Here is a 21,745-nt window from a genome sequence, read left to right as displayed (position 1 = left end):
CTCTTTTGCTCTTCCCTACAGATATCCTTATATTTGCAAGTGATATGTATATTGTTTGCTGATGGTTGCAGGTTTGCTAATAACGTGCCATCTTTCAAATATACATACACATCTGAGGTCAAGCAAGCAATGCAAAATATAAGTATCTACAGGAAATCAATGTGATTTAAAAGTAAGAGCATAAGAATGCTGCACTACTATATATCACTTGCTAATTGCCAAGGTCACCCCCAGAAGCAACCTTCTCTCTGCACAAGACCTTCTTCATTTCTACTTCTTCTCACTCCCACATCCAGGACATTTCACATGCTTCACCCATTCTCTAAAACTTTTCTTTAAGTTTATAGAAATAAATCTGGGGTAGAAGAATCTCAGAGACTCATTTATTAACACTGGGCAATCATTTAAAGGGTTCCGTTTGTTCTACCTACAACTGACAAATGATAACCAATAGGTTGCTATGTTAGTATAATGAACTCCAGATGCGACCTTTAATTTTCTGATGAAGTCAGGCCTGGATTTACAAACTGGACGTCCCTAGGCTGACTCAGGTCATTGCCCCCCTTCCCCCTCTCCATCCCCCTCCCTGTCACTATCTGCATCCCCCTCCTCATCACCATCCATGTCCCCTCCCCTTCCTATGTTTGCACGTATGTGTTCGTGCACACATCATGAACAGTTGGGTCCAGCACTGGAGACCGGCTTGGTGTCTCCAGTGCTCAGAACTGAAATTCTGCCTATGTGGCCTTTCCTCAAATCCAGGCCTGGATGAAGTGCCCCATGGCAAGAAACATAAGGATGATGTAAGAGCCTTCAGTGGATAGTGCAATGCCATGTAATGCCAGGTATGGGATCTGTTATCTGGAAACCCTTTATCCAGAAAGCTCCAAATTACAGAAAGTTCGTCTCCCATAGACTACATTATATCCAAATAATCCAAACTTTTTTTTTTTATATATATTCTTTATTTTTCAGTACAAAAAGCATTTCACATATGTACGGCCAGGATGAAGTGGGTGGACGAGTCCACAAAGATAAAATGACATATCATACAACTTTCACAATTTTCAAACATCAACTGTGCGAATATCAAAATATAGCCTAGTTGCATAGATATAAAATCATTCAGATAAGTGTGTAGCAAAATGGGGATTTTCCATACATCACATATTAAACACTTCAGTAGTCAAATATGCAGAAGTAATGAGAATAGTAGCTAACCATGTAAATGCTTTTTGCCATTATATTATCAATAAGTAAAAAATGGGGGAAGAGTTATAGAGAAGAGAGTAGAAAGAAGAGAAGAAGAGAAGAGAAAAGAAACGTCCAGCTGTTCCGAGGTGCCTTACACAACAGCAATACACATGCAAAGTGAGGGGTCGAACTGAGAATCCTAAAATTTAACAAGGAGGTGGTAAGAGTGCTCCTAGTCCGGTTAGGAGGTAGGAAGGGATTCGGACTCTAACATGACAATCCAGGGAGACCAGGTTGTTACAAATAAGTCTTGTTTTCCTTGTGCATAACTCAATAATTCTTAATAATCCAAACTTTTTAAAATGATTTCCTTTTTCTCTAAACAGTAGCTTTTACTTGATCCCAACTAATATATAATGAATCCTTATTGGAGGCAAAACCAGCCTATTGGGTTTATTTAAAGTTTACATGATTTCTAGTAGACTTAAGGTATGAAGATCCAAGGACCAGAGCATTCTGGATAACAGGTCCCATACCTGTATGAGTTTTTAAATTTATGAATGGCATCATAACAAACAAAATAACAAGTACACAAGCTTATCTTAAAGTATAGTTTTATATTAAAGCAGTTGCATTTTGTTTTGGTTTTCCTACTGTATATATTTAACTTGTACACACACTATACAGTATGCATGTCATCCTCTACTGTAAATGGAAAGGCAACTGTCAATGTCATGACTTTCATAAAGCAACTCCACATCTACCTTGAAGTAATTCCACCATAATTGAAAAAGATTGAAGGTGATACAATCTGCGTACTTACAGTGCTGTGGTGATGATAAGCTGTTGAAGCATCACTTGAGTTAAACAGTTGCTTTATAAAACGATGCCCTGCTGATCTCCATCTCTGTGCGGTATTAGTCCTGTCTTAATGCTTAAAGCTTACAAGTTAACATTGGAACATATATATATATATATATATGTTTTCCCAGCAAAAAAAGAACTACAAAAATATATGAAATTTGAATGAAAATGACTGTACAAAATATATATTTTCTATCCCTACATATGTATACAGTACATAGTTGTTTTTGACCATCTCCAGAGCTGATCAGAATGATGATACATACAGTACTGTTAAAACCAACTGACTTGGCAGAGTATGTCGTACACCAGAAAAATATTTTCTAATTATGAAACCTTAAAGGAGAAATCAACCTGTTCTGAAAAAAAACCAGTACACCCCACCCCAGGTGGACCATCCTCCCCCCAGGCTAACTACCCCCCCCATGGAGATGCCACATACTCCATACTTACCCCTCGTCGCAGATTCTTCCAGCGAAGTTCCACCCGTCCATCTTCTGTGTCCTCGGTAAGCTGACTGAGAGACCAGCAATTTCCATGTAATTCCGTGTATGCACAGTTGCGCAAACCAACAAAATGCTCCAACTGCGCATGTGCAGAAATACCAATGTCGCAGTCAGCTTACAGAGGACGCAGAAGATGGACGTGTTGAACTGGAAGAATCTGCAGCGAAGAGTAAGTATGGAGTATGAGGTAGTTAGCCTGAGGGAGGGGGGTCTACCTGGGGTGGGGGATACAGGTTTTTTTCAGAACAGGTTGAATTCTCCTTTAAGGTCTTATGCAGATTTGTGAGTGTAGCTCTAGTGCTTTTGTCCTGTTCTAGTAACAAAGAAATCCTATCTCATGTCCCATTTCTAATGCAACTGGTAAGCTTGTGACAGCTGAAAGTGATCTGCATGCAACTGAACGACAGGCATGGCATCTGTTACCCAAAAAACCATTATCCAGAAAACTCTGAATTACAAGAAGGTCATCTCCCATAGGGGCAGATTTACCTAAGTCAGAATTTTTGCTTCAGAAATCTTTGCCATACTTTGCACAACAGCAAGAATGCTGATGTACTTTCGGCACCGATATTTCGCAGGCGGGAGAATTTGTGTTTTTCTCTAGTGTAATTGCCTTGCTGCGAAACTTCCCTAGTGTCAATTTAAAATCAGTGGGTATTTACAGGTCAGATGTAGGATTTTATACGTGTTGCTGCAGAACTTGGTTGAAGAGCTTAATTCTTTCTACAAATGTTCAAGAAACCAAAGGGAAGACACAGATCCTCTATTGTCCTAGGTCATCATGATCCTGTTCAAGGTACTGGTGCTCCTGCTGCATACTGGACAACATCTTCTCTTTGTCTAGTAATGTAACCTCTAACATTCTTTCTTCTTTAGATGTTTATCCTACTTCTGACACTGGTGAAGGGAAGTTCAGCAGCACCTCCTTCTCCAGTGCCCTTTAGTGATAATTACCCTGATAATTCTGAAAAGGCTCATAGAGTGTTTTGTTTTCTTTTGCTGAAAACACCGCATTAGTACATCATGTTGTCAAACACGGGGACAAACTGTTTGGGAAGGATTCCCAGGGCACCTTTGTCATGCCAGGGCCACCTTGCACTGGCATTTTAAAAGTTAATACTATAATTACTCAGTCTCAGGCTCACACAGAGACCCTTAATTGTATATCTCACCAGGGGGCTGTGGAAAGGTGACATCCATATCGGTCATCTGAGACGGTCTGGAGCCACACCATTTGGGCAAGGAAGCTGGGCCAGTCTGTTCTTTGATCGGCTGATCAAAGAACAGAGCTGTGGACCTAGAGCAGCAGGGGGGGATAGCTAGTAGAAAATTATGGATTATAGGAAAGTATCCATATCTCCTGTGTCATAGGATTCACAACCTCATAACTTACATATTGGTTATGAGGAGGTCACATGCTTCCTAACAATACCAAACAGGGCTAGCCTATACCCACCTGTTAGGAGGGCTGGTTCCTGGGGGACTGGAAAGTGGGAACCTATTAGTGTTTGGTATTGTTCTTCTTGCCCACATATGGATCACAGCCTGCCCATGTTTTTATTATAGTATTGGGTACTGACAAGTACCCATATTTTATTAAGGGATATTGGGGAATATTGCCTGAGAGTAGCAAACCCCCTGCAGGGGGTTGTAAATGACATGTTCCTGGGCACTCCTACCTCATGCATAAGGCAATGAGGGGAGTGTCCCAGCAGGAAATAAAAAGGTGACATTCCCAATATCACATTGTCATACAAGGAGGCTCCATTTTTTCAGTGGATTGTATGTCCAGCTTCCAACTCGTGCCTCAGAGGAAATACACTGACAACTTCAAAACTTGGTAAAGTAAGGGTTTTCTTTGTGTTTTTACTCCCTTTTATTTTATTTACTGTATTTGCAACTATGTGTCATCTTTGTAATATTATTTTTATATATATACATATGCACTGTTTCTTTTAAATATTAAATATAATTTAATACGTTAGTCCTTGTGCTCTAAACAAACTCATTGCCCATATGAATGCTTGTGCCTACGTGTATGAACTCTTCGTATGTGTGTAAAGGGAAAGTTGCCTATTTGTATGTTGGATAACTAGTACAGCTAGCAGGAAAGTGTGTTTGAATGTAGATTAACCCTTTGGCTGCTGGAGTGCTTGTTAGACTTGTAGGATCTTATCCTGAGTAACTACCATAGGAGAGAGTGTTTGATGTATTGTGTAGTGTGAGTTATTACCTGTTATAGAGGGCAGGGGAATAGTCACATTAGGTTTCTATCGCCTGTTAATGATAGATGGTGGCAGCGAATGAACTTTGGGGGTGTTGGTGTGTTTTTGGGGTGTCTGATGTTAGTCTAACCTGTGTGTAAGGTGATTGAGAGACTGATTGTAACCCCTTGTAGCCAAACCCAAGAGTTAAGTGTGGTTGAGTGAGGCGGTTTTGTGACAACCTCCATGGCTTTCAAAATACTCTTATGGACTGAAATACAATCTACAGTAAATGCTGTTGGATGTCAAAATTAAACAATCAAGACTTGCCAGAAATGTTTGGCTGATATTAAATGGTTGGTGTATGGAACACTTTTTAAAGTCGAAAAGGGTTATGTTTCCTTTGTCTAAACATTGCTCCAGTTCTACAATGTTTTCTCATATTTACATTAGCCCCTTTCTTTTTTTAATCATTAAATCTTTCTCTCAATTTCAGCCGCTTAACATTGTCATAGATCATAAAAATTCATGTGTTATTGCTATAGTACATGAACCATAGCAACTACATAGAAAATGAGTTGTTGGAAGGTAATCTTGAACATTGTGTGGCCACATACATTCTTCAGTAATTTAGATTTAAATTGTATGTTTTATATTACCATAATTACTAATACAGATATTCACAATTACATGTCTTTAAATATTTTCTAGAATGTCGTTTACAAATGTTTTCATGTCTGGAAAAATTTGTTTTTTTCAATTATAAACATAGTTTCCATGGTGCCATAGTTACCAGTTATGTTATGGGAAAAATGTAAACCATTCCAGCAAATATCATTGTTATCTATTAAAAATTCACAATTTATTTGATTCTTTTACAGACAAGTAAAAAAAAAATTCTGCTCATAAAAAGCATCAGAGGGTTACTTGAAGGGGACCACCAACAGAATTAGATCTCAGGGACTATGAGGAAGAAATATCAAACATACTTGGACCAGACACAATAACTGGCATGGAAGGACATTATGATACATATGTAACAGGTAAACTCGATATTTGTAAATGTATTTTCCTAAGGCTTAACATTAAGTGGAAAATGTGTCCAAATGTGGCATTAAAGCTCACCCACTTTGTATCACTTTCTATGACCTTATAAGAAGCAAGTGTTGAACAAATGTTGAACTCAAACTCGTTCCCATTTATGAATCGGCTTCTAAGAATCCCATAGGAATGATCAGAAAGTGGCTGAATATTTCTGTGGTCAGCTCTAATCTAAGATTTTGAGAAATGTTACCCTAAGATCTAGACATATGTATTTTCAAAGCCAAACATGATTCTACATGATAGCTTGATATCTTGTTGCTCACTTACTATTTAGGGGCAACCAACACACAGGAACAACCAGCAACAACATCAAAAAATGCATGTGGAGGAGGAAGAGCAATGCCACCAAGCACTACCAAATAAATGTTGTAAGAAAATGTTTTTATTGATGAGGTGTAAAAAATATCTTCTGAACTGAAAAGGCCACGTTCAAGCTTCAATGGCTATTTTCCTTTAACTTCCTGTTAAACAAAGTATAACATAATTATGGATCAAAACCATCTACTCAAGCAGCAAGAACTTTTTCATCAACAAAATAACAATTCATTATTAAGTCTGGTACCAAACCAAAATGTTAACTCAAGGGAAGGCAAACCTGTTGATATCACTAACCAAAACTCTTCTTCCATGTTGAATTCTCCTTCCTCAGCTAATTGTAAATTGAGCAGCCCTCAATTTTGGGGCGGGGGCTTTCCCAAATAAAAAAAACTGTACTGCTTTATTTTAATGCTCCTTCCTCAGCTACTTGAAAAAGGGGTGGCCCTTGAGTTGGGGGGTGCATTTTCCCAAAAAAAAAATATATTCCTGCTTGATTTTGTGATTTATTGGTGGTGTGCATTTGTTGACAAATAAAACAAAATCTTTTTATGTAAAAAGCAAAAATGTTGTTTTTATTGGTTAAATATGTTTTGTTTAGGTTTCTTAAGGCCAAAACCACCACATGCTACATTCTAAGATAATAAAATCATCACGTATTAGGGGTAATTTAAGTGGACGTCCACCTCACTATTATTAGCATATTATCAATAATATATCATCACTATATCTAGATATATCTATTTTCACTTTTCCATGTTTGCATTAGAATCTAATGACATATTTGTTTAAACAATTTGAAACATACTTACCTGAACAACTTTATTGATTGTGTATTTAACAATTGGCAAAAGAAAAATCAAGGAAAACTCTTCTGTAAATGTTGTTATTTTAAGTGAAGTTACAGATAAGAAATCTAACTTAAGCTGGCCATAGACGTGCAGATTTTAGCCTTCTATACAAGAACAATCGCACGTCACAATCTTCCAACCTGCCACTGATGGTTTGTTGGCTAATTCTCATGGCTTTTGATATTACATACTGGAAGCTTCCAATATAAGACTGATAGCAGCTTACACATCCCAGGTACAACATAACTTCTAGCCATCATAGGTTCAAGGTCCTCACTTATATATTGAAGGTTGTTTTTGCATCACTCTCTTGAACTTTATCTGGTAATGAGGCAACAAAAAATAGAAAAAAATTGAGGGGAAAAATAAAAATAGACACAACTATAGATTAATATGTATTTTTCTTAGAAATGCTAATGCCCAGACAAGGGGAATCAAGTCCCTTGAGGAGTGTAGCCAGGAGGACATACAGGAGGCTAGTGAGGAGCTGACACCTGAGGATAGCCAGGATGCCATACAGGTGGGAGCAAGGTAGGAGCCCATCCTCAGTCAAGTGTGGAAAGAGCTCCAAATGCTTAAAAAAAGTGCGGAGACCCTTGAAAAAGAAAAAAATAAAGATTTATGTTAGTTAATATTTTTATTTAAAAAATGTTTTTGACTGGTCAAAAATGTACAAATATTTTGAACAAATAAATCATGTTGGTTTTGTTACAATGAAACCTTTGATGTTAAATATATGTAAGAAATAATCTACACACTATTGTATAGTGTTAAAAAGACTGATGAGAATCTCTAAACAAAAACAACATTGAACTCTCTCTTGTCAGCTGCAGTAAGAAAAAAGTCACAATGAAAAAGCCATTACTGTTTTAGTTCAACAACAACATTGTTAAACTATTTTGAACAAATTGCATCACAGGGGTTAACATTTGTGAGTGCTTTAAAGCATGGACAAACCATATTCATTTTTTTAATGCTTAGGGGCACATTTACTAAGGGTCGAATTTCAAAGTGGTAAAAGTTCGAAATTCGACCATCGAATTGTAAAAAAGTTTATTTTTCGAGTGAACTTAGCTGTTTTCAATCTAATTCAAATCGTTGGATCGATCGTTGAAATCGAATGATTTAAACGATTTAATCGATCGATCAACGCTTTTCAAAAAAAAAACTTCGACTTCTAGGTTCTAGGAGGTTCCCATAGGCTAACATAGCAATTCGACTTCGACCCTTAGTAAATGGGCCCCTTAAATAAACCACAAACATTCAACAGATTAAAATCAACAATAAAATTATTTATTTACTGTAGATTCATTTGACCATTGTATTAAAATGTAGTAAAATGTAAGTGCACAGTAACAATACAGGAAGTAAATTTTTTTTTATCATTTACAACTGAGACAAATCCCTGAATGGTATGAAGGGGGGTGAAAAGAGAAGGTTAAGAGTATAATGGCTTGCCATTTTATTGTGAGTAAAAGCAAAAAGGGATATTTTTACACCTTGCAAACAAGTTGGAGGATTGTCAAGACAAGTTCTTCAAATAAACTTTTTTTTTCCAGAAGGAAAGTTGGTATTTACTTGGGGGTGCCAAAAGTTAGGTGAATGTTTTTTGCTTGTGTAAGAGATGTGCTAGAAAAGATCATGTTTATGTGTATTTTTCACCAGTGTTAAACCGACCCGCAAACCCGGAGTACCGCCGAGCCGCGCCTATACCCACTCCTGAAACTTCAACCTGTACTGCAGGTTTTTGCGGGTAACCGGCTGGTACCCGACCCGCTGCAGGACTCTATCACACTTTGGCCAAAATATGTACACTCACATACCATGTCACATACCCCTCATTATAATATGATTTTGTCTTTTCTCATTATTTTTTGTATTTTCTATTAGGGATGTTACCTTATTTCAGTAACATTTTATCCATGCTGGGGTTCCCTGCAAAGGTGACACCATTGTATGGCAGATTGACCCTGGCGCGCATGCACAGGTTGACGCTGGCGCGAAAGCGCGGAACACCTGCCCGAGATGGAGCTAGCGGGCGAGCATGCCAGGACTAAAAAAAAAGGATATTGTGCAAGGGAGAGAGGGGACCGGACTTGGGGTAGGCGATGGAGCAGGTACTGTATGTGCCTGGCGCCCCCCAGCTTTGCACCCTAGGCACATGCCTACTCTGCCTACCCCTTGGCTGTGAGTTTGCCCCTGGCGAATATATTCGCTCATCACTGATCAGCACTGCTACAAACAAGGTCAATTAGTACAAAGTTGGGATTTTTATTTTTGTAAAAATAAAACACTTTGGGGGAAATGTAACAAGATTTGCAAAGAGAACACAAATAAGAATAAAAAGTTGCATGTTGCAATGTAATATTCTTCATTAGGCTTTAATTGCATTGAGACCATTAACAACTGCTTGAAGGTGGCTTAAACTTTTGGAGCAAACATGAGAACTTTTTCATTAAGAAGTTATATTATATACACTGCAAACTACAAAGTGTTTTGCAAAATATATGCAAAGGCAAAATTATTTGCAATAGAAAAAATTATTCACATTGTGAACAATTTTTCCCTTTTGCAACTGATATTACATTTCTTCATTTATGTGTAAAATAATAAATTAGAATACATGTTCATACTGAAAATATGTAAAACACTGGCACTAAAAAGAATACATAATATTATGGTATTTTATGAATAAAGTTAACAGACAAGCTGAAGTATCAGCAGCACTTCTATTGACTGCAAGTTGCTGGGCTGCACTGATTGCAAAGTGATTGCATTCAAATTAAAACCAATAAGTGCAGACTGTTCTTGACTTTTCGCATTACTTTGCAACCTTTCCTCAGCCAATGTGTTTTGCACATCCCATGGAATGCCAGTAAAAAAGGAACTTGTTTTCTTCCAGGTAATGTGAAGATTATTTTAATTTTCCCATTTACACAGATACACACACAATCACACACTCTATATTTTATTACAGGGTGGCAGTCCCGGGCCACGCTGGGCAGGCGCCCTAGGCAGGCCCGGCACTCGCGGCGCCTGTATAGTGTGCGCGTGCGCGCATTTGCGCTCACGTGCACGTGGGCGCATTTGCGCTCGCGTGCGCATGCGCGCATTTGCACTCGCCTGCGCATGCGCGCATTTGCACTCACCTGCGCATACGCAAATTTGCACATGCGCAGAAGCGCACAAAGCGCGAAAAGTCGTCAAGAGAAGGGAACTGGACTTGGGGTAGGCGACAGAGGAGGTACGTGCCTGGCGCCCTCCCAGCTTTGCGCCCTAGGCACGTGCCTACTCTGCCTACCCCTAGTTCCGGCCCTGCAGGGTGGAAGATTGAACACGTACATGTTTCCATATGAAAATGTTGTGTACATGAATACATGACATGAAATCCCCTGCTGTGGCCAGCTAAAGGTTGGACCTAAATTGGATAAGGGAGGGGGAGTGAGTCCTTTGTCCCTGTGCAGTGTGCCTGGCAGATTCCCACTGCTGCACCGCCTCATCACGCATATGCGTACAAGTGCGCACTACATTTCGCCATGACCATCCGAGAAAGGGAGGTCGCAGCAAGAAGCCTTCGGATATGGGATCTTGGTGCGGATCTGGGCCGGTGAGGTCCACAAAAGCCAGGGGCCCACTAGGTTTTTCCTGGTGTCTCGAGGTCCAGTCCGACCCTGGTGAGAGAGAGTTCGCCCAGAGAGAAATGCCTGGAGATGGAGTCTTGGGAGTACTCACACTCAGGATGGGTGTCTGAGTCGGTCTGAAGATTTCTGTGAGATGCTATGGATGCCTGTACCAGTTCTGTGTGAGCCCTCTGTGAGTTTTGGACTGAGGAATGGCTATTTCCGGTACTAGCTGGTGTTTTCTATATGAGGATGGTTTGTACTAGATAATGTGCTGCATGGGAGCTACTGCTGCTATCCAAAGGAGAGGTATAGGGGGCAGGTAGCGCTACATGGGGTAAAGAGCTCATGGGATCATGACTGTGTGTCCACCAGGAGTGGAGGGTGGGACTGTGTCTTTGGTAGAGACTGTGCCAGAAGTTTGAAGAACACATGGGTACCCCAGGGTAGGATTTATATTGCATTGTGTAAATGTATTTTACTTGGCATTTTCCATTTATATAAAGTTATACTTGTTTTACTGCAGTGGTGTGGTTTCATTTGTTGGAGTGGAGTCACAGCCATGGAGAGAAATTCTAAGTACCCTTTCATTTAGCAAAGGTGATTCTGGACCTGTGGATGGTAAGAAATTAATGATGTATATCCTATGGAACAGAGGGGTGGGCAAGACAGAGTTACAGTTATATAATTCTACTTGCACAGGAAGTTCACTTGCAGGGAACAATCTATTTAGAATTGGTATATTCTCCCACTGCTTGCATGGGTTTCCTTCCATGCTCCAAAAAGAGACAAGAAGGTTAACTGGTTACTGAATGCCATCAGGTCCTCACACTGTAAGCTCCTCTTGGGCAAGGAATGCTATTCATGTGTATGGCCCTATTTGTCAGTGCAGGATGTCTGAGTTTAAGTAGCCACCTGGTCATTCCCACACTCATTCTCTAAGTTTTACAAGTTTGTTGTTTTTCATTCCAGTCAGTCTGAATTCAGCAGGAATGTGCTACAAGCAGCAGTGGCACATAGCTAGCTTCCTTGTAGCTTTTTTGATCCAGCATCATACTTTTTCATTACCTTCCAGTTCAGTTTAACCTGTTCTTTCCCTACCCTTTTTGGACAGCTTTGGTACATCCCCAGACGTACGCATAAAAGGAGATTTTCTTACCTGATAAATCTCTTTTGCGTGGGCAGCATCCCGCCCTTGAGGTGCAGTTAGGGAGTTAGTTACTAATGTTTTGTGTGTCTCCATTCACAAACTTTACAAAAAACTGAGGATAAGAGGAGACACAGGAGGAGGAGTCCACAAATTCTGATAATGTGTGTCCTATCTCCAGAGAGTTGAACTTAACCCCAGATGTCCTGCACAGACAGTACAAGCCTACGCTAAAGAGATTTATCAAGTAAGAAAATCTCCTTATTTCTGCAGCTCTTCTACAGAGATTATATGTCAGTGTTATATAAATAAAGTATAATAAAAATATTATTCTGTCTTGCTCTGCTCTTACTCTCTGTCACAGCTGGGTGATCAGTTTGGTGTTTGATCAATTGGAATCAGTTGTGATTTCCCAGATCTGTGGGCAACAGTTCCCAGCTTCTACTCTCCCTATTATTAAGACCTCTTTAGGGGAGAGCATTTGCTGGGGTGATTCTGTTCAAAGTGATTCATTAACAAGTGATCTGGAAGAGTTTAACAAGGAGTTAAACAAGGAAGGCTACAAGGAGAGAAAATACAGAGGACTCTATTACATGGACTAATTTCAAACTTAGAAGACATTGATTGTGAGCAACTACCCGCTGCAGTTGTACTCCATTGAGGACATAACTCTACAAGCTACAAGTTACCTGCTAAAAACCGCAATGCTAATCATATTTGCTCTGTTTGAATGCATGGTCCTCCCTAAGGTACTTACTTCCTTTAACCATCCTATTGTCTGCAAGTATTCTATTTACATATCTTCTTCCCTGCTCCTATCCACATACTCCAGCTCTTATACACTTTATAACTACTTGCAACACCTTTGTCCTCCAGTTACTAACAAGACACGGATGTTTAGTCACTTCAAATCCTCTTCCCACATCTTCTCCCTCTTTTACCTACTCTTGCTGGCTGCAAGGGATATCTCTCCAAACCCTGGACTCTGCTCCATACCAACTTATATTCGTCTTCGTTTTCCTGCCAACTTGCGCAAATCTTCTTGTTCTTCTACTTTCTCTAACCTTATTCAGATTCCGATTCTTCCTTCTTCCTGTCTTCCCTTTTCTTGTGCCCTTCTTAACACCCACTCCTTACCTAACAAATCCATATTAATCCATAATATTTTTTGCTCTAATTCACTTAGTCTTCTTGCTCTAACAGAAACCTGACTCTCACAGAACTTTCATCACTTTCTCTCACACCCCTCGAACCATTGGACGTGGTGGGGTAGTTGGAATTCTCCTCTCGCTGTCATTTAAACCTATTCCTATTTCTCCAGCCTTCTCATTCAACTCTTTTGATGTGCATGCCCAAATTTTCTACCCTCTCTCTGTATGTGTAGCTGTCATTTACAGTCTTCTCCTCTGCTGCCTTCCTTTCTGACTATGACACCTGGCTTTCTTTCTTCCTTTGCACTGACACCCCTGCAATCATCCTTGGGGATTTTAACTTCCATATAGATGATGCTTCACAACCCTGGCCCTCTCGTTTTCTCCACCTAACCTCCTCTTTTGAGCTACACCAGTGGACAAACACTCTTACTCATAGGGATGGCTATTTTCTGGATCTAGTCTTTACTAAAAAAACCTCTCTCTCTCTGGTTTTAACAATGAGCCCTTCCCCCTTTCTGATCACCATTCGGTTACATTTTCCATCTTTCACTCCCTGTGTCCACTTGCGTCTTCCCCCACTGTCTTAGTTTGGGATACATGTGACATTGACCTCCCAGCCTTAGCTCAGTCTTTCAGGTCCAGTCTCTCTTCCTTTAAGGAGGTGTCTGATCACATACTATCCTCAACCATTGGCTCATTTGCCCATATACAGGCTAAGTGTACATGTGCTCAGACCCCACGACCCTGGCTGAATTCACAAACCAGATTCTTACGCTCCTGTACAAGATCTGCTGAATGTATGTGGAAAAAATCCCGTATGCAAGCAGACTTTATTTACTATAAATTTCAACTGTCATGCCTCAATTCTGCCTTGTCGAAGGCTAAGCAAGAGTACTACTGTACCCTTACAAAACAATCACAAATCCAATCCACGACACCTGTTTTCTTTATTCAATACTCTTCTCCATCCGTCATTGACACTATCGGTCAACCTGACGCACTCTCCTCAGGACTTTGCTGATTTCTTTAAAGACAAAGTAGAGTCCATCTGCAATCAGATCCCTACTAATACAAACCAGCTCCTCCTTCCTATGCCCCCTTCTGCATGTTTTAATTTCTTCCCTCCCTTAACAATGTCTGAAGTCTCCAAGTTTCTCTTATCCTTCCCACTCACAATTTTCCTGTCAAGGCCGCCGGGAGCGCGAAGAGGCGCGTCTGCTCTCGGCGGCGAATAATCCTAGATGGCGGCGCCCAGTCGGGCCACGTGGGAGCTGGGACGCCAGCGCAGCAACCCCGACACATGCGTAAACGCGCATGCGCAAACACGCCGGCGCAAGCACGCCGGTGTAAAGATGTCAATGACGTCACTTTGGCGCCAAATTTGAATATAAAAAGGCTCCCAGGACGCCAGAATGGCGCCCAAGAATAGGTTCTGCTTCCCTGAACCTGGGTTTCTGTTCCAAGCCTTGATTCCTGTACCCTGATTCCTGCACCTGCCTTGGTTTTGACCCTTTGCCTGGACACCTGCTTACCGATCCTGATCTGCCTGCCCTTGAACTCTAGCCTGAACTCTGATTATTCTCTTGCCTAACCCTTCGGATACCGTGACCTTGATCCCTCAATAAGGCTTCCTTCTGGATCCAGACTATCTCCGTGGAGGGAGCTCCCGGCTCCCTGACAGTATTCTTGGGCCATGGATCCTACTGAGGAAGCTACGCCTGCTGTCGGATGCCAACGCTTTTCTTAAAACATTTCGTACTGTGTTTGATGCCCTGGGTCGGGTCACTAATGCCCCTTCTCATCATCTGCAACTCCGGCAGGGAAACCGCAGTGTCAGTGACTATGCTATTGGCTTTAGAACTTTGATGGCTGAGACTTCCTGGAATGACGATGCCTATAAGGCCGTATTCTATCAAGGTCTGTCTATTCGAATTAAAGATGATCTTGTCTCCAGGGAGTTCCCTGACCTGCTGGAAGATATAATTGCACTATCCATTAAGGTGGACACTCGTCTCACAGAGCATCATGTAGAGAAGGAGCGTAGTAAAAGATTTCAACCGTTGTTGGCACCCCGCTTCCAAAGACCTCTCTTGCATACTCCAGCTACTCAAGCTTCTACTTCTCCTCTGGAGGAACCTATGCAAGTTGGAAGAGCTCGTCTCTCCGAGCAAGAAAGGCTCCGTAGACGGATGGCTGGCCTATGTCTGTATTGTGGCGGACAGTCTCATTTTGCGAACTCTTGTCTGGTGAAGCCCACGAGTTCTGTTCCCAGAGGTATATCTAGGGTAACTCATGTAGGGGGCACTACTCCGAAGTCTCAAGAGAACACTCACAGGTTTCTCCTTCCTTTACAGATTCGTCTGGCCACTAAGACCATTGTCGGCTCAGCTTTCATTGACTCTGGAGCTGCTGGGAACTTCATGGACGCTCTTTTTGCCAAATATATGGAAGTTCCCTTATTCCCATTGGCCACTCCTCTTCGTGTCACTGCCATTGACGACAGACCCCTGGAGGCTGAGTTTTTTTTTTATGACGACTGGGGAATTGCCTTTGAAGGTTGGGACTCTGCATAAAGAAAGATTATCGTTCCTAATTATTTCCTGCCCATCCGTTCCAGTTGTTTTGGGTCTCCCTTGGCTGTGCCTGCATAATCCCACCATTGATTGGTCCGCAGGGCAGATTTCCCGTTGGAGCCCATTTTGCCAGCAGCACTGTCTTCCTGCTGAACCCCTCCAGAGGGTAAATATCTGATCTGAAGACTCTACCCTCCTTCTACAAGGAATTCTCCGATGTATTCTGTAAGAGGTCTGCAGAATTCCTTCCTCCACATCGACAATACGATTGCCCTGTCGATCTTCTGCCTGGAACCATGCCCCCTAGAGGTTGTACTTATTCTCTCTCTCCAGCAGAGACCGCTGCCATGAAGCAATATATCCAAGAGAATCTCCAGCGGGGCTTTATTCGCCCTTCTACTTCTCCTGCCGGGGCTGGATTCTTCTTCGTGGAGAAGAGGGATGGAGGCCTACGTCCTTGTATTGACTACAGGGGTCTTAATAAAATCACCGTTAAGAACCGGTATCCCTTGCCTCTGATTGCTGAACTCTTTGACCAACTGAAGGGGGCTAAAATCTTCACTAAGTTGGATCTCCGTGGGGCGTATATCCTTATCCGCATCCGGGAAGGTGACGAATGGAAGACAGCATTCAACACTCGTGATGGGCACAATGAGTACCTCGTAATGCCCTTTGGCCTCTGCAATGCCCCCGCTGTCTTTCAAGAATTCGTGAACGACATTTTCTGGGATCTCTTGGGAAAGTTTGTGGTCGTGTACCTAGATGACATCCTGATTTTCTCCAAGGACCTTGCAAGCCATCGCTCCCAGGTGAAGGAAGTACTCTCTCGTTTGAGGAAGAACTCTCTCTTTGCCAAACTGGAGAAATGTGTGTTTGAAGTGTCCAAGATTCCTTTTCTGGGCTATATCATCTCCCCAGAGGGTTTCAAGATGGATCCTGTTAAAGTGTCTGCAATCCAAGAGTGGCCCCTACCGCTGAGCACTAAGGCAATCCAGAGATTCATTGGTTTTGCCAATTACTACCGGCAATTCATTAAGGGGTTCTCTTCTCGTATAGCTCCCATCCTGGCCCTCATCCAAAAAGGGGGTAAAGCTAGCTCGTGGCCCCCATCTGCTATTGAAGCCTTTCAATCCTTGAAGGATGCCTTCACTTTGGCTTCGGTTCTCCGCCATCCTGATCCGGAGTTACCCTTCTTCATCGAGGTGGACGCTTCTGAAGTTGGATTTCTCTAAGAAGTTCTCTCCTGCCGAACAGAATTATGATGTAGGTAATCGAGAACTCCTGGCTGTCAAGCTTGCTCTAGAAGAGTGGCGTCATCTTCTTGAAGGTTCCTTGATTCCAGTCTCAATATACACTGATCATAAGAATCTCGAGTTCATTCAATCTCTCAAGAGGCTGAATCCCAGACAAGCAAGGTGGGCTCTCTTCTTCTCTCGATTTAACTTTGTCTTGACTTATCGCCCAGGCTCCAAGAACCGGAAGGCTGATGCTCTGTCTCGAAGTTTCACTCCAGTGGATCATTCTCCTGAAAGACAAGAGCCAATTATTCCTCCTGTCAAGATCATCGCTTCCTTGTACCCTCAATTCGCTGATCAAATTCTGGCTGGTCAATCTTCTGCCCCTCCTGATACCCCCATTGGAATGGCGTTTGTTCCCTCCGAGCTACGTCTGCCTATTCTTCAACAGACCCACTGTTCCAAGCAAGCAGGACATCCTGGTCCTGAAAAGACTCTTGAACTCCTTCGACGTTTAGTCTGGTGGCCGACTATCTGAAAAGATGTCAAAGACTTTGCCATTCCCGCCCCAGTGGTTTATTGCAACCTTTGCCTATTACCTCTCGTCCATGGACTAATTTAGCAATGGACTTCATAGTTGAGCTTCCTCCCACTTGTGGGAACACTATGATCTGGGTTGTGATTGACCGCTTTAGCAAGATGGCCCATTTCATTCCCCTGCGGAAGCTTCCCTCTGCTGTGGAGTTGTCTCAGCTCTTCATCCAGTATATTTTCCGCTTGCATAGTTTTCCTGTGGAAGTTGTCTCCGACAGAGGTTCCCAGTTTGCAGCTAAGTTTTGGTGTTCCCTGTGCAAAGATCTGGGTATTACTCTCAAATTCTCCTACGCTTATCATCCCCAGACAAATGGAGCAGCTGAACGAGTGAACCAAGCTTTGGAACAGTTCTTGAGGAACCACGTCTCCCTTTGTCAAGATGACTGGTCTGATCTCCTCCCGTGGGCGGAATTTGCTCATAACAAAGCATGCCACGCTTCCACTGGAAGGTCTCCATTCATGTCGGTGTATGGTCAACATCCTCAAGCCTTCCCACAGGACTTTGTGTTGTCTGACGTCCCGGCTGCAGATGGCCATGCGGCCCACATGTCTGCTATTTGGGCTGCAACCAAGTCGAACCTGGAGAAGAGCGCTCTGGTTCACAAGACATTTGCAGATCGTAGACGTAGACCCTCTCCTCCCTACAAGGTTGGTGATAAAGTCTGGTTGTCTTCCAGGAACATTCGGTTGAAGGTGCCATCTCCTAAGTTGGGTCCGAAGTTTGTGGGTCCATTCTCCATCTCGGAGGTGATCAATCCTGTGGCTGTCAGACTTCAGCTTCCCCCTGAGATGCGAATTCCCAACGTGTTTCATGTCTCCTTGGTGAAACCCGCTACCTCCAACTGCTTTTCTGTGAACCAGTCTCCCCCTCCTACTATCTCTGTGGATGGTCAACAAGAATATGAGGTGGAAAAGATCCTTGACTCCAGAATCTCCAGGGGCTCTCTTCAGTACCTCATCAAGTGGAAGGGCTTTGGCCCTAAAGAATGCTCCTGGGAAGGACACTCTGATGTTCATGCTCCTCGTCTTGTAAGGGATTTCCACTCTAAGTTTCCCCAGAAGCCATGCCCTGGTGGTCCTGAGGCCCCCGTGGGGGGAGGTACTGTCAAGGCCGCCGGGAGCGCGAAGAGGCGCGTCTGCTCCCGGCTGCGAATAATCCAAGATGGCGGTGCCGAGTCAGGCCACGTGGGCGCTGGGACGCCAGCGCCGCAACACCGACGCATGCGTAAACGCGCATGTGCAAACACGCCGGCGCAAGCACGCCGGCGTAAGGATTTCAATGACGTCACTTTGGCGCCAAATTTGAATATAAAAAGGCTCCCAAGACGTCAGAATTGCGCCCAAGAATAGGTTCTGCTTCCCTGAACCTGGGTTTCTGTTCCAAGCCTTGATTCCTGTATCCTGTACCCTGATTCCTGCACCTGCCTTGGTTTTGACCCTTTGTCTGGACACCTGCTTACCGATCCTGATCTGCCTGCCCTTGAACTCTAGCCTGAACTCTGATTATTCTCTTGCCTAACCCTTTGGATACCGCGACCTTGATCCCTCAAGAAGGCTTCCTCCTTGATCCAGACTATCTCCCTGGAGGGAGCTCCCGGCTCCCTGACATTTCCCCCTTGAATTCTGTATTTCCTTGGCATCCGTAACCAGGCTGCATCTTGGCTTTCTTCTTATCTTTCTAACCAAACATTCACTATCTCTTATGCTAACAAAACCTCATCTCCAGTTCCACCTAATGCAGGGGTGCCGCAAGGCTCTGTACTTGGTCCGTTGTTGTTCTCCCTGTACACTCTGTCTTTGGGAGATCTCATTTGATCATTTGGCTTTAATTATCATCTGTATGCTGATGATACCCAAATATATGTATCCACCCCCTCATTAACAGCTGAAACATATGCTCAAATCTCTAACTGCCTCCTAGCTATCTAAAATTGGATGAACCAGCGCCACCTCAAAAACTGAACTAATAATCTTTCCACTGAAGCTTTGTCCTACTCCTCTTTTTACTATCTCTATTGATGGCATGCTCATTAATCCTGTCAATGCAGCACACTGTCTGGGGGTAATCTGTAACTCCTCTCTCTCTCTGTTTATATTAACGCCACTGTCAAAACCTGTCACTTTTTCTTACGCAATATTGTCAAAATCCGTTCCTTCCTTTCACCTGCTACGGCCAAGATGCTCATGCATGCTCTCATCATATCCCGAACTAGATTATTGTAACCTTCTACTAACAGGCCTCCCTAACTTCCATCTCTCCCCTCTAAAGTCTGTATTAAACACTGCTGCCAGAATTATCCTCCTCTCATCCAAAAGAGTACAGGCCCCTCCCCTGTTGAAGTCATTATTATGGCTTCCTATAAAACAAAGAATAACTTATAAACTCCATCTCATAGCCTTCAAAGCCCTTAATTCCTCTGCACCTAACTACATCTTATCTCTTGTTTCTCAATATGTTCCTGGCTGAAAACCTCTGCTCCTCTCAGAGCAACCGCTTGGTTGCACCCCCCACTACTACTGCTGTTTCCCATGTCAAACCCTTCTCTCTTGCGGCTCCCTATATTTGGAATGCCATTCCTGAATCTATCTGGAGAGAATCCTCCTTCAATGTTTTTAAAACGAAACTCAATGACTACCTCAGGGATCACTTGTATAACACTTGAACTGGGACTTATATGACAGTGTCACCCACTGTAACCTCCAGCACTTTAATACCCCTCCAAATTGTGTCTGTAATTTACCCTCCTATTTAGACTGTAAGCCCCGCAGGGTAGGGTCCTCAATCCTTTTGTCTCCTTAACACTGAACACTTAATCTGTATTTTAATTATATTTTATATTTATGTGAATTGTATTTCTAATAATGCACCTTTTGTTACTTATTAATGCAGTGAACCCTTGTTTGTTACTACTAATTTATTGTTTTGCTGTACAGTGCTTTGTCCTCAAGGAGCGCTATACAAATAAAAGTATACATACATACATACATTCTGGAGAAAGCATATATGTATGTATGTTTGAGTACTTCATAACAACCCTTGTAAGCTGTTTCAAAGCTGTTTAATGAATTCAAACTTATTTATTGTAGCTGATTTAAGAAGGTATTTTTTAAGGTTGTCTGTCATATCTGGTATCAATGATGGGCCATCCTTTTGTATTATACAATACTGAGGCTGTTCTTGCTAAACAGGTCTCATGTCTGAGGTGTGGGTGAGGTTTGAGGAGGAGTGGGACACAGGTCTTCTACATATCACAAAGATTCCTCTTGTGCATCTAATGTTCGAAGCATTGTTTCATGAGTACTGACAATTTATGCAAAAATTCAAGACCATGAAGATTTCTACATCAATGACAGCATGAAGTATTATTATAAGGATTTGTAAGGTGGAAGTACAAGCTCAACTCACTAGCCAGCCAGCTTCCCAGGGGCAAACATTTTAAATATGATATACTAATTAGAACAAGTCATACTTATCGGTGCTGACATCTTTCCATTCTGGGAATTTATATGCATCTAAATGTGAGACAAGATTCCTTCAAGCAAAGTAATTCAAGTCAGCTTGAAAATGCAGAATACAAAATCCAGCACTGAATGTAGAATTGAGAGGCTTGTGTAAATGAGATCATAAAAAAGAAGAGGAAGGGTGCTACAGATTTGAACCATTTATAAAAACCATGTTTTCAATTTGCAATATAATCACAAATCTCAATTCAAGGGGGTTATTTACTAAAACTTAAATTGATCTCATAATTTATTTTTAAAAAAAAAACACCACGAACTCCAATGTCAAATTTTGTCTTATTTATTAATGAATTAACTTGATTTGTTCGCGGAAAAACTCAACGAAAGAGTTTTTGCCTGAAAACACTAAAAAAGTCCAGGCAAAACCCACAGAAGAGCCTGATTATTGTACTGAAATAAATGATGAATGAGAATAAACAAACAGTTGCCCTAAAATCATAGATATTGTCTTTTTGAAAGAACAAACCTGTTGCTGGGGAAAAAAAAGCAACATAAATCACATATATCTAAAGGGTTTTCCTATGTCTGTGAGACAATAGCAAAATCAAGCAAACATTCTAACATGGTTATTTGGTTCTAGGAAAGCTCTGTTTGAGTAGAGTCCTTGAATGAGGAACCTCAAAGCATACTTTAAAGCAACTATGGCTGCTCCTATTCATGTGATTAAATACATACATGTAATTATGCTCTTGTGTAGCTAGCTAACTAACACTAAACAATATAAATCAGGATGTTGCTATTCTGCAACTACCAGCATTTACTGTAGCAGCATATTATCCAATTTTAAAGAAGAACTAAAGCTTAACAAAGAAATAGGCTAGATCACTTTTGGTTTCTTTACAAGCTCAAAGTGACCACAACC

The 21,745-nt window shown here is 41.9% G+C and overlaps 1 long non-coding RNA gene across 3 annotated transcripts; it reads left to right on the top strand.

Annotated features, from left to right (window-relative positions):
- Positions 1-826: 826 nt before the first annotated feature.
- LOC108709417 lies at positions 827-6,749 on the top strand. Of its 3 annotated transcripts, none has more exons than XR_001934626.2 (3): positions 827-845; positions 5,650-5,811; positions 6,147-6,749. It is a non-coding gene; the product is annotated as an uncharacterized LOC108709417 (long non-coding RNA). The 3 variants fall into 3 exon arrangements; XR_005965786.1 differs by lacking the exon at positions 827-845 and adding an exon at positions 4,322-4,404; XR_005965787.1 differs by lacking the exon at positions 827-845 and adding an exon at positions 4,341-4,409.
- Positions 6,750-21,745: the final 14,996 nt, after the last annotated feature.

The sequence above is a fragment of the Xenopus laevis genome, chromosome 2S (assembly GCF_017654675.1).
Source record: "Xenopus laevis strain J_2021 chromosome 2S, Xenopus_laevis_v10.1, whole genome shotgun sequence".
NCBI classification, from domain to species: Eukaryota; Metazoa; Chordata; class Amphibia; order Anura; family Pipidae; genus Xenopus; species Xenopus laevis.
Note: the sequence above shows the minus strand (reverse complement) of the source record. Positions and strands in the feature narration are given on the sequence as shown.